Genomic DNA, 8,587 nt, shown 5'->3' with positions numbered 1-8,587 from the left:
ATTGGATATATTTATGTTTCTCATTAGTATAGTACTGACAATGAAGTAAAGTTCTTGTACAACTACTAAAATAAGTAAGTAAATAACTTCCACTGTATTATCTGCCTGTGGATTTTATGACCTAGAAGCCATTTGATGAGTAACAGCACCCTCTTCAGTTTCGTGGGCCACACTGACCGTTCTGTTGCAGCAACAAATCTGCTTGGAACTTTAATACATAGATACGATTTGATACTGTATTAAAAACACAATTGTCACTTGCTGTCAAGAACAGAAACAGATCGTCATAACCAACCTAATTGGGGACTATTTGCACTGACATTCTTGCACTGGCTCTATGTACACTCACTGGACTCTACCCACACACACTACACTGACACTCCAACACACTCACACACACAACACACACTTTCACACACGCTGCTGCTACTGTTTATTATTTATCCTGATTGCCTAGTCACTTTTACCCCTACCTACATGTACATATTACCTCAATTACCTTATACCCCTGCACATTGACTTGGTATCGGTACTCTTTGTATATAGCATCGTTATTATTTTATTGTGTTACTATTTCCCTTTTTTTGCTAATCTATATTTACTTTTTAACTCTGCATTGTTGGAAAAGAGCTCTTAAGCATTTCATGGTAAAGTCTACACCTGTTGTATTCGGGGCATGTGATAAATCATACTTGATTTGTTCAAAATAACTTCCAACAATGAAAGCTTTTGAGAGGCAAGAAAAGGTTATTTGCAAGTTATGTTTATTTAGGGWTTCGGTAGTCAGTTGGAAATAGACAGATCCTTTTCAAAACAAATATCACATCAGTTAATTCATGTTTCCATTATATTGTTTTTAGCTACATATCTACAAACCATACAACATTATAGTTATTTTCACCAGCCAGGAGAAGAAAATAAATTAGGCAATGAATGTGGCATCATGCATATAACTAATTATTTTCAGTTATTAAAAGGTGTGGTTAATTAGTCATCAGGAAATGCAGAACATCAAATGGGGATTGAGGAAAATGACATATTTAATATATGATAGGGGTGTTTAACCAGGCGTTGTAGTGTGGAGTTTTGTGCACATTCAGAGTCAGTTAGAGGAGGCCATCTTTGCCTTGAYTCGGTTGATCTTGAGCGGCAGAAGGCTGGTCATCTCTTCGCTCAGCTCCAGCTCTGTCTCGATGGCGATTTTGGCCTCTGGGTTATCCTTGCAGTATTTTGCAGTACAAAATTGTAGCACTCCAGGGAGCAGTTCAGGTTCTCCAGCTGAACGGTTGTGCTGGTCGAGATAAGCCTGCTGTGGAGACGAGCCACCCGTAACTTAGCCACAAGGACCGGCCTCAGTACCTCGTCCTCCAATTTATCCGGCCACTTGCCCTCTGGCGAGCTGACTCAGTCGAGGAACATCTGGTAGAACCTGGTGGAGGAGGAGCAGAGGTGGTTAAACMTCTTGACCGTGTGKGCGTCCAGGTKGTCCTGCTTGTTGGCCATGGCCAGCTTCAGATCCATCATCTCGTAGTAGGTCCTCGGCCAGCTCAAACTGCAGCTGGCGGCAGATGAGGAGGTAGTACTGGGCGTTCAGATCTTTGCAGAWGGGCTCCATCATGTCCACCCGCCYCTTGTGCATCTTGCYMRGCCGCTTCAGGTCCTCCTCAAAGAATGCCAGGGCCTTGAAGAGASCGCTGTGGTCCTGCAGAATCTCAATGTGATCTGTGACCTGGCCATCCATCTCAAAGTACTCCTTAGCTTGGTTTACGTAGGCCTGGCCAACCAGAAAGATTGCGCGGGCCTCCTCAAAGTTGACGYGGAACACACAACTCACCTTCTCTTCCAGGCCACAGATGGAGTCAAAGGTGTCAATGGAACCAAACAGAACAGCACTCTTCCTTCCTCTCTCCTTCTCCTCCTCCTCCTCTTGTAGCTGTGTCGCTCTCAGCTCCGCCTGTCGATCCYCCTCTAGCTCTCCAATGTTGTCCTGCACAGAGCAGCAGGCATACAAATTAGATATTGTCTCACAATATAGGCTACTCATCTACGAAATTACATATTGTTTAAAGATGTCTAAATTACCTCGAGAAGTTTCTTGGCATCTTGCAACAAATMAAGACAGTATTTTATCCAACACCTTGCAATTTCGMCTCTCTTCTGTCTAAGTTGGTCTCGTTTCTCAGCCTCATCTTCACCTAAACACAAAGGTTTGAGATGTGTGTTAATGAGTACAGAATGATCGACAACATACAAACATTTCAGAATYAACATATACAGTCAAGGCTGAGTATATAACTTTAGAGTGAGAACTTACTCTCCTGGGCAGCGGCTTCTGAGGGGWCCTCTCCAGCTAGGCCTGCTATGACAATGGCAGCAGATAGACAGTGCCTGCCCTCCATGTAGAGGGTCTGGCAGACAAAGTGGTGGGAAGAGAAATATGTTTAAMCTATAGAAATGTCATTATAAAGAAATCAAGTCATTTACGCACTGTAAAGAAATGATAAGTAATTCATCTTGATGAAGAGATTACATACAGTTTATAATTTACCTTGGTGATGTAATATTGCGGTAACGTGGCAGCGTTGATGGCCCATTCCAGAGGAATGAACTGGTTGAATTCCAGCTGTCTCTGAAGAGTGCTGTGTCAGTTGCCCCCAGCTTSTCATACAGCTCCAAGTTCTTGTACATTTGTGCAAGATAGTACAGTGTGTGGGTGTAGGCCATTTCAAATCTGTTTGAAGAGAGTGAAAAGTTAAAGTTAAAAYAGCAACGTCACTTCTTTCTGTAATTTATGAAAGACTCCACACAAGAATGACTTCTCTACCTCTTTATCCTCTCCTGTTGTGGTAATGCATCTTCCTCTGCCACAAAGAACTCAGTGAGGTCCATTGGGAGTTGCGAAAAAAAGGGGAGGGGGAAAAAAACTATAGYTTATCCACTCTGAATTGTCAAGGTCACATTTAAACAGATGCCATAGGATTCAGTATGCCGGGACAGTAAACCARATAGAATGCACCACAGCTGGCCTTRCAGATGACAGATGATGAGGCCTGATGATGATGATGCTGCTGCTTGCTCTTACCCCAGAAAGAAAATGATAATGTAGGAAAATTATGCATAGGCAGGCAAATTGCACATAGACAGTCTCATGCRTACCTCTTTCATGTTTAAAAAATAAATAATTTATTTCACCTTTATTTAACCAGGTAGGCTAGTTGAGAACAAGTTCTCATTTGCAACTGCGACCTGGCCAAGATAAAGCATAGCAATTTGACACATACAACAACACAGAGTTACACATGGAATAAACAAAACATTCAGTCAATAATACAGTAGAAAAATAAGTCTATATACAATGTGAGCAAAATGTCAGGTGAAATAAAGAGAGAGTAAAGGCCAAAAAAAGGCCAGTGGCGAGGTAAATACAATATAGCAAGTAAAACACTGGAATGGTAGATTGCAGTGGAAGAATGTGCAAAGTAGAAATAGAAATAATGGGGTGCAAAGGAGCAAAATAAATAAATACAGTAGGGGAAGTGGTAGTTTTTTGGCTAAATTATAGATAGGCTATGTACAGGTGCAGTAATCTGTGAGCTGCTCTGACAGCTGGTGCTTAAAGCTAGTGAGGGAGATAAGTGTTTCCAGCTTCAGAGATTTTTGCAGTTCGTTCCAGTCATTGGCAGCAGAGAACTGGAAGGAAAGACGACCAAGGAGGAAATGGCTTTGGGCGAGTGACCAGTGAGATTACCTGTGGAGCGCGTGCTACGAGTGGGTGCTGCTATGGTGACCAGCGAGCTGAGATAAGGCGGGCTTTACCTAGCAGAGACTTGTAGATAACCTGTAGCCAGTGGGTTTGGCCACGAGTATGAAGCGAAGGCCAACCAACGAGAGCGTACAGGTCGCAATGGTGGGTAGTGTATGGGGCTTTGGTCAAAACGGATGCACTGTGATAGACTGCATCCAGTTGTTGAGTAGAGTGTTGAGGCTATTTGATAGATGACATCCCCGAAGTCGAGGATCGTTAGGATGGTCAGTTTTACGAGGGTATGTTTGGCAGCATGAGTGAAGGATGCTTTGTTGCGCATATAGGAAGCCGATTCTAGATTTAATTTTGATTGGAGATGCTAATGTGAGTCTGGAAGGAGAGTTTACAGTCTAACCAGACACCTAGGTATTTGTAGTTGCCACGTATTCTAAGTCAGAGCCTTCCAGAGTAGTGATCTGGACGGGCGAGCAGGTGCGGGCAGTGATTGTTGAATACCATGCATTTAGTTTTACGCGTTAAGAGCAGTTGGAGGCCACGGAAGAGAGTTGTATGGCATTGACGCTCGTTTGGAGGTTAGTTAACACAGTGTCCAAAAGGGGCCAGAAGTATACAGAATGGTGTCGTCTGCGTAGAGTGATCAGAGGAATCACCAGCAGCAAGAGCAACATCATTGATGTATACAGAGAAAAGAGTCGGCCAGAGATGAACCCTGTGGCACCCCCATAGAGACTGCCAGAGGCCCGGACAACAGGCCCTCCGATTTGACACACTGACCTCTATGCAGAAGTAGTTGGTGAACCAGGCGAGGCAATCATTTGAGAAACCAAGGCTGTTGAGTCTGCCATAAAGAATGTGGTGATTGACAGAGTCGAAAGCCCAGGTCGATGAATACGGCTGCGCAGTACTGTCCTTATCGATGGGGGTTATTGATGTCGTTTAGGACCTTGAGCGTGGCTGAGGTGCACCCATGACCAGCTTTGAAACCAGATTGCATAGCGGAGAAGGTACGGGGGGATTCAAAATGGTCGGTAATCTGTTTGTTAACTTGGCTTTCGAAGACCTTAGAAAGACAGGGTTGGATAGATATAGGTCTGTAGCAGTTTGGGTCTAGAGTTCACCCCTTTGAAGAGGGGATGACCGCGGCAGCTTTACAATCTTTGGGAATCTCAGACGATACGAAAGAGAGGTTAAACAGGCTAGTAATAGGGGTTGCAACAATTTCAGCAGATAATTTTAGAAAGAGAGGGTCCAGATTGTCTAGCCCGCTGATTTGTAGGGGTCCAGATTTTGCAGCTCTTTCAGAACATCAGCTATCTGGATTTGGGTGAAGGAGAAATGGTGGGGGCTTTGGGCGGTTGCTGTGGAGGTGCCGGGCAGTTGACCGGGGTAGGGGTAGCCAGGTGATAGCATGGACAGCCGTAGAGAAATGCTTATTGAAATTCTCAATTATAGTGGATTTATCGGTGGTGACAGTGTTTCCTAGCCTCAGAGCAGGTGGGCAGCTGGGAGGAGGTGCTCTTATTCTCCATGGACTTTACAGTGTCCCAGAACTTTTTTGAGTTAGTACTACAGGATGCAAATTTCGTTTGAAAAAGCTAGCCTTAGCTTTCTTAACTGCCTGTGTATATTTGTTCCTAACTTCCTGAAAAGTGCATATCACGGGGCTATTCGATGCTAATGCAGAACGCCACAGGATGTTTTTGTGCTGGTCAAGGGCAGACAGTCTGGAGTGAACCAAGGACTATATCTATTCCTAGTTCATTTTTTTGAATGGGCATGCTTATTTAAGATGGTGAGGAAGGCACTTTAAAGAATACAGCAGGCATCATCTACTGACGGGATGAGGTCAATGTCATTCCAGGGATACCCCGGCCAGGTCGATTAGAAAGGCCTGCTCGCAGAAGTGTTTTAGGTAGTGTTTGACAGTGATGAGGGTGGTCGTTGGTCGCAGACCATTACGGATGCAGGCAATGAGGCAGTGATCACTGAGATCTTGATTTGAAAACAGCAGAGGTGTATTTGGAGGTCGATTATGTAGGATGACATCTATGAGGTGCCGTGTTACGGATTTGGAGTTGTACCTGGTAGGTTCATTGATAATTTGTGTGAGATTGAGGCAGTCAATCTTAGATTGTAGATGCCGAGGGTGTTAAGCATGTCCCAGTTTAGGTCACCTAGTAGCACGAGCTCAGAAGATAGATGGGGGCAATCAATTCACATATGGTATCGAGGCACAGCTGGGGCAGAGGAGGTCTATAGCAAGCGCAACAGTGAGAGACTTGTTTCTGGAAAGGGGATTTTTAGAAGTAGAAGCTCGAATTGTTTGGGTACAGACTTGGATAGTAATACAGAACCTGCAGGCTATCTTTGCAGTAGATTGCAACACCGCCCCCTTGCAGTTCTATCTTGGCGGAAAATGTTAAGTTTGCGATGGAGATTTCAGGGTTTGGTGGGTTTTCTAAGCCAGGATTCAGACACGGCTAAGACATCCGGGTTGGCAGAGTGTGCTAAATCAGTGGTAAAACAAACTTAGGGAGTAGGTTCTAATGTTAACATGCATGAAACCAAGGCTTTTACGGTTACAGAAGTCAACAAATGAGAGCACCTGGGGAGTGGGAGTGGGCTAGGCACTGCAGGACCTAGATTAACCTCTACATCACCAGAGGAACAGAGGAGAAGTAGGATAAGGGTACGACTAAATCTATACGAACTGGCCGTCTAGCACGTTGGAAGAGAGAGTAAAGGAGCAGGTTTCTGGGCTCGATAGCATAGATTCAAGGCATAGTGTACAGACAAAGGTAAGGTAGGATGTGAGTACATTACGGTAAACCTAGGCATTGAGTAATGATAAGAGAGATATAGTCTCTAGAGACGTTTAAACCAGGTGATGTCATCGCATATGTAGGTGGAACAACATGTTGGTTAAGGCATATTGAGCAAGGCTAGAGGCTCTACAGTGAAATAAGACAGTAATCACTAATCAGGACAGTAATGGACGAGGCATATTGATATTAGAGAGAGGCATGCGTAGCCAAGTGAACACATGGGTCCAGTGAGTGGTTGGGCTGACTGGGGACATGGCGATTCAGAGAGTTAGCAGCCGATGCTAACAAGCTAACAGTTAGTAGGCCAGGGCTAAACAAGCTAGCAGTTAGCAGACCGGGCTGGAAGCTAGCAGTTAGCAGACCGGGTTAGCAAGCAAGCAGTTAGCAGGGGCTAGCAGTTAGCAGACCGGGAAGGCAAGCTAGCAGTTAGCAAACCGTGGCAGGCAAGCTAGCAGTTAGCAGACCGGGGCCGACAAGCTAGCAGTTAGCAGACCGGGGCTAGCAAGTTAGCCTTTGAGTGGATGGGGGTAAGTCTGTTTTTGCCTCTTCGTGCGTGACGTCGATAGCCCATCGTGGAATTAGCCTAGGTTTCCGGGTAGCTCTAGGTAGCTAGCAGTATGTAACAAATATACAATGCTTCTGCAGTTTCCAAAAATCCTTGGGTTCTCTCAATTTCATCCCTACCTGCCCACAGAATGCCCAGTTGATTCAAAAAAAAAATATATATATATATATGTCAGTCCACAACATTTGACTACTTCATTATTTTCATTATCTTTAGCCAATGCCAATGTGTGTGCATAGATTAGGCACATTTTATGCACTGGACTGCTAGTTGCATGCTTAATGAAGGCCAACATAGGTTTTAGCTGTCATTACCCTGACTTGGATGAACAAAGACATGTTCTCTGGTGATATGCTGCACTTTTCCTGCAATGTCATGCAATTCATAAAATGTTCCTCTCRAGCAGACAGCTCTTCTGTTTCAACGTGGTTTACACCAAGATAATACTCCACCGTCCCGAGTTMAGCTACTCTTGATCCGTCTGGGGAGTCTCCACAGTGGCCTCTCCCAAAGCTCTCCTCATTTCCTCGGTCAATGGGCTGATCTGTCGGGCGCTGGTCTGCTTCATCATTGACGCTCTCGTGTTCACCGACATCGAAATTCTTCAAGGAGCAGTATATATCTTCTAAAAGCTCCCTTGCCTTATACTTTGATCGAAAAGGGTAGTTTTCTGGGTCTTTTCTTGATTCTACTTCAAAGAGATCTTGAGCATTACAAAACATGTCACACACTGCTCTCCATTCATCACTGTATGTGGAAGCCATGTTTTTTATTTCTGTAAAACCCAAGCGGGATCCCGTAGTTGGGTAGGGTCATATTCATTTGATTAGGGCACACGGTAGCGATGCGTTTTGCAACAGAAAACATGCATGAGCGTTAAGTCACAGAGTTTCTAAACCCAGAGGCGCAACATCGCAACACTTCCGGGAATGCTTGCYAAACAGACCAAACAGARCAGGCTGGGGTTTGAGAAGTCAACGAGAGCGGTCTTCTTCTTCGATGAGGTTTAACGGRGGTTGGCATCCAATATGTTGCATTACCGCCACCTACTAGACTGGAGTACAACTCTCTTATAGTTTGCTTGAAAAATAAATATACAAATACCCTACCACCATACCTTCAAGACTGTTGGAAAAGCAATGGAGTGTGCAAAGAATGCCAAGAGTGTGCAAGGCTTTCATCAAGGAAAATGGTGGCTACTTTGAAGAATGTCAAATCTAAAATATATTTTGATTTGTTAAACACTTTTTTGGTTACTACATGATTCCATATGTGTTTTTCCATAGTTTTGGTGTCTTCGCTATTATTTTACAATGTAGAAAATAGTAAAATAAAGAAAAACCCTGTAATTAGTAGGTGTGTCCATACTTTTGACTGGTACTGTATATTTACCCCCAAAATATATGGGGGAATTGGAATGATGCAGACATA

The 8,587-nt window shown here is 44.1% G+C and overlaps 1 pseudogene; it reads right to left on the bottom strand.

Annotated features, from left to right (window-relative positions):
• Positions 1-911: 911 nt before the first annotated feature.
• On the bottom strand, positions 912-7,920 carry LOC111977322 (KIF-binding protein-like; annotated as a pseudogene).
• Positions 7,921-8,587: the final 667 nt, after the last annotated feature.

This window comes from Salvelinus sp. IW2-2015, linkage group LG18, assembly GCF_002910315.2.
Source record: "Salvelinus sp. IW2-2015 linkage group LG18, ASM291031v2, whole genome shotgun sequence".
Lineage (NCBI taxonomy): Eukaryota > Metazoa > Chordata > Actinopteri > Salmoniformes > Salmonidae > Salvelinus > Salvelinus sp. IW2-2015.
This window is presented reverse-complemented; position numbering and strand designations above follow the sequence as displayed.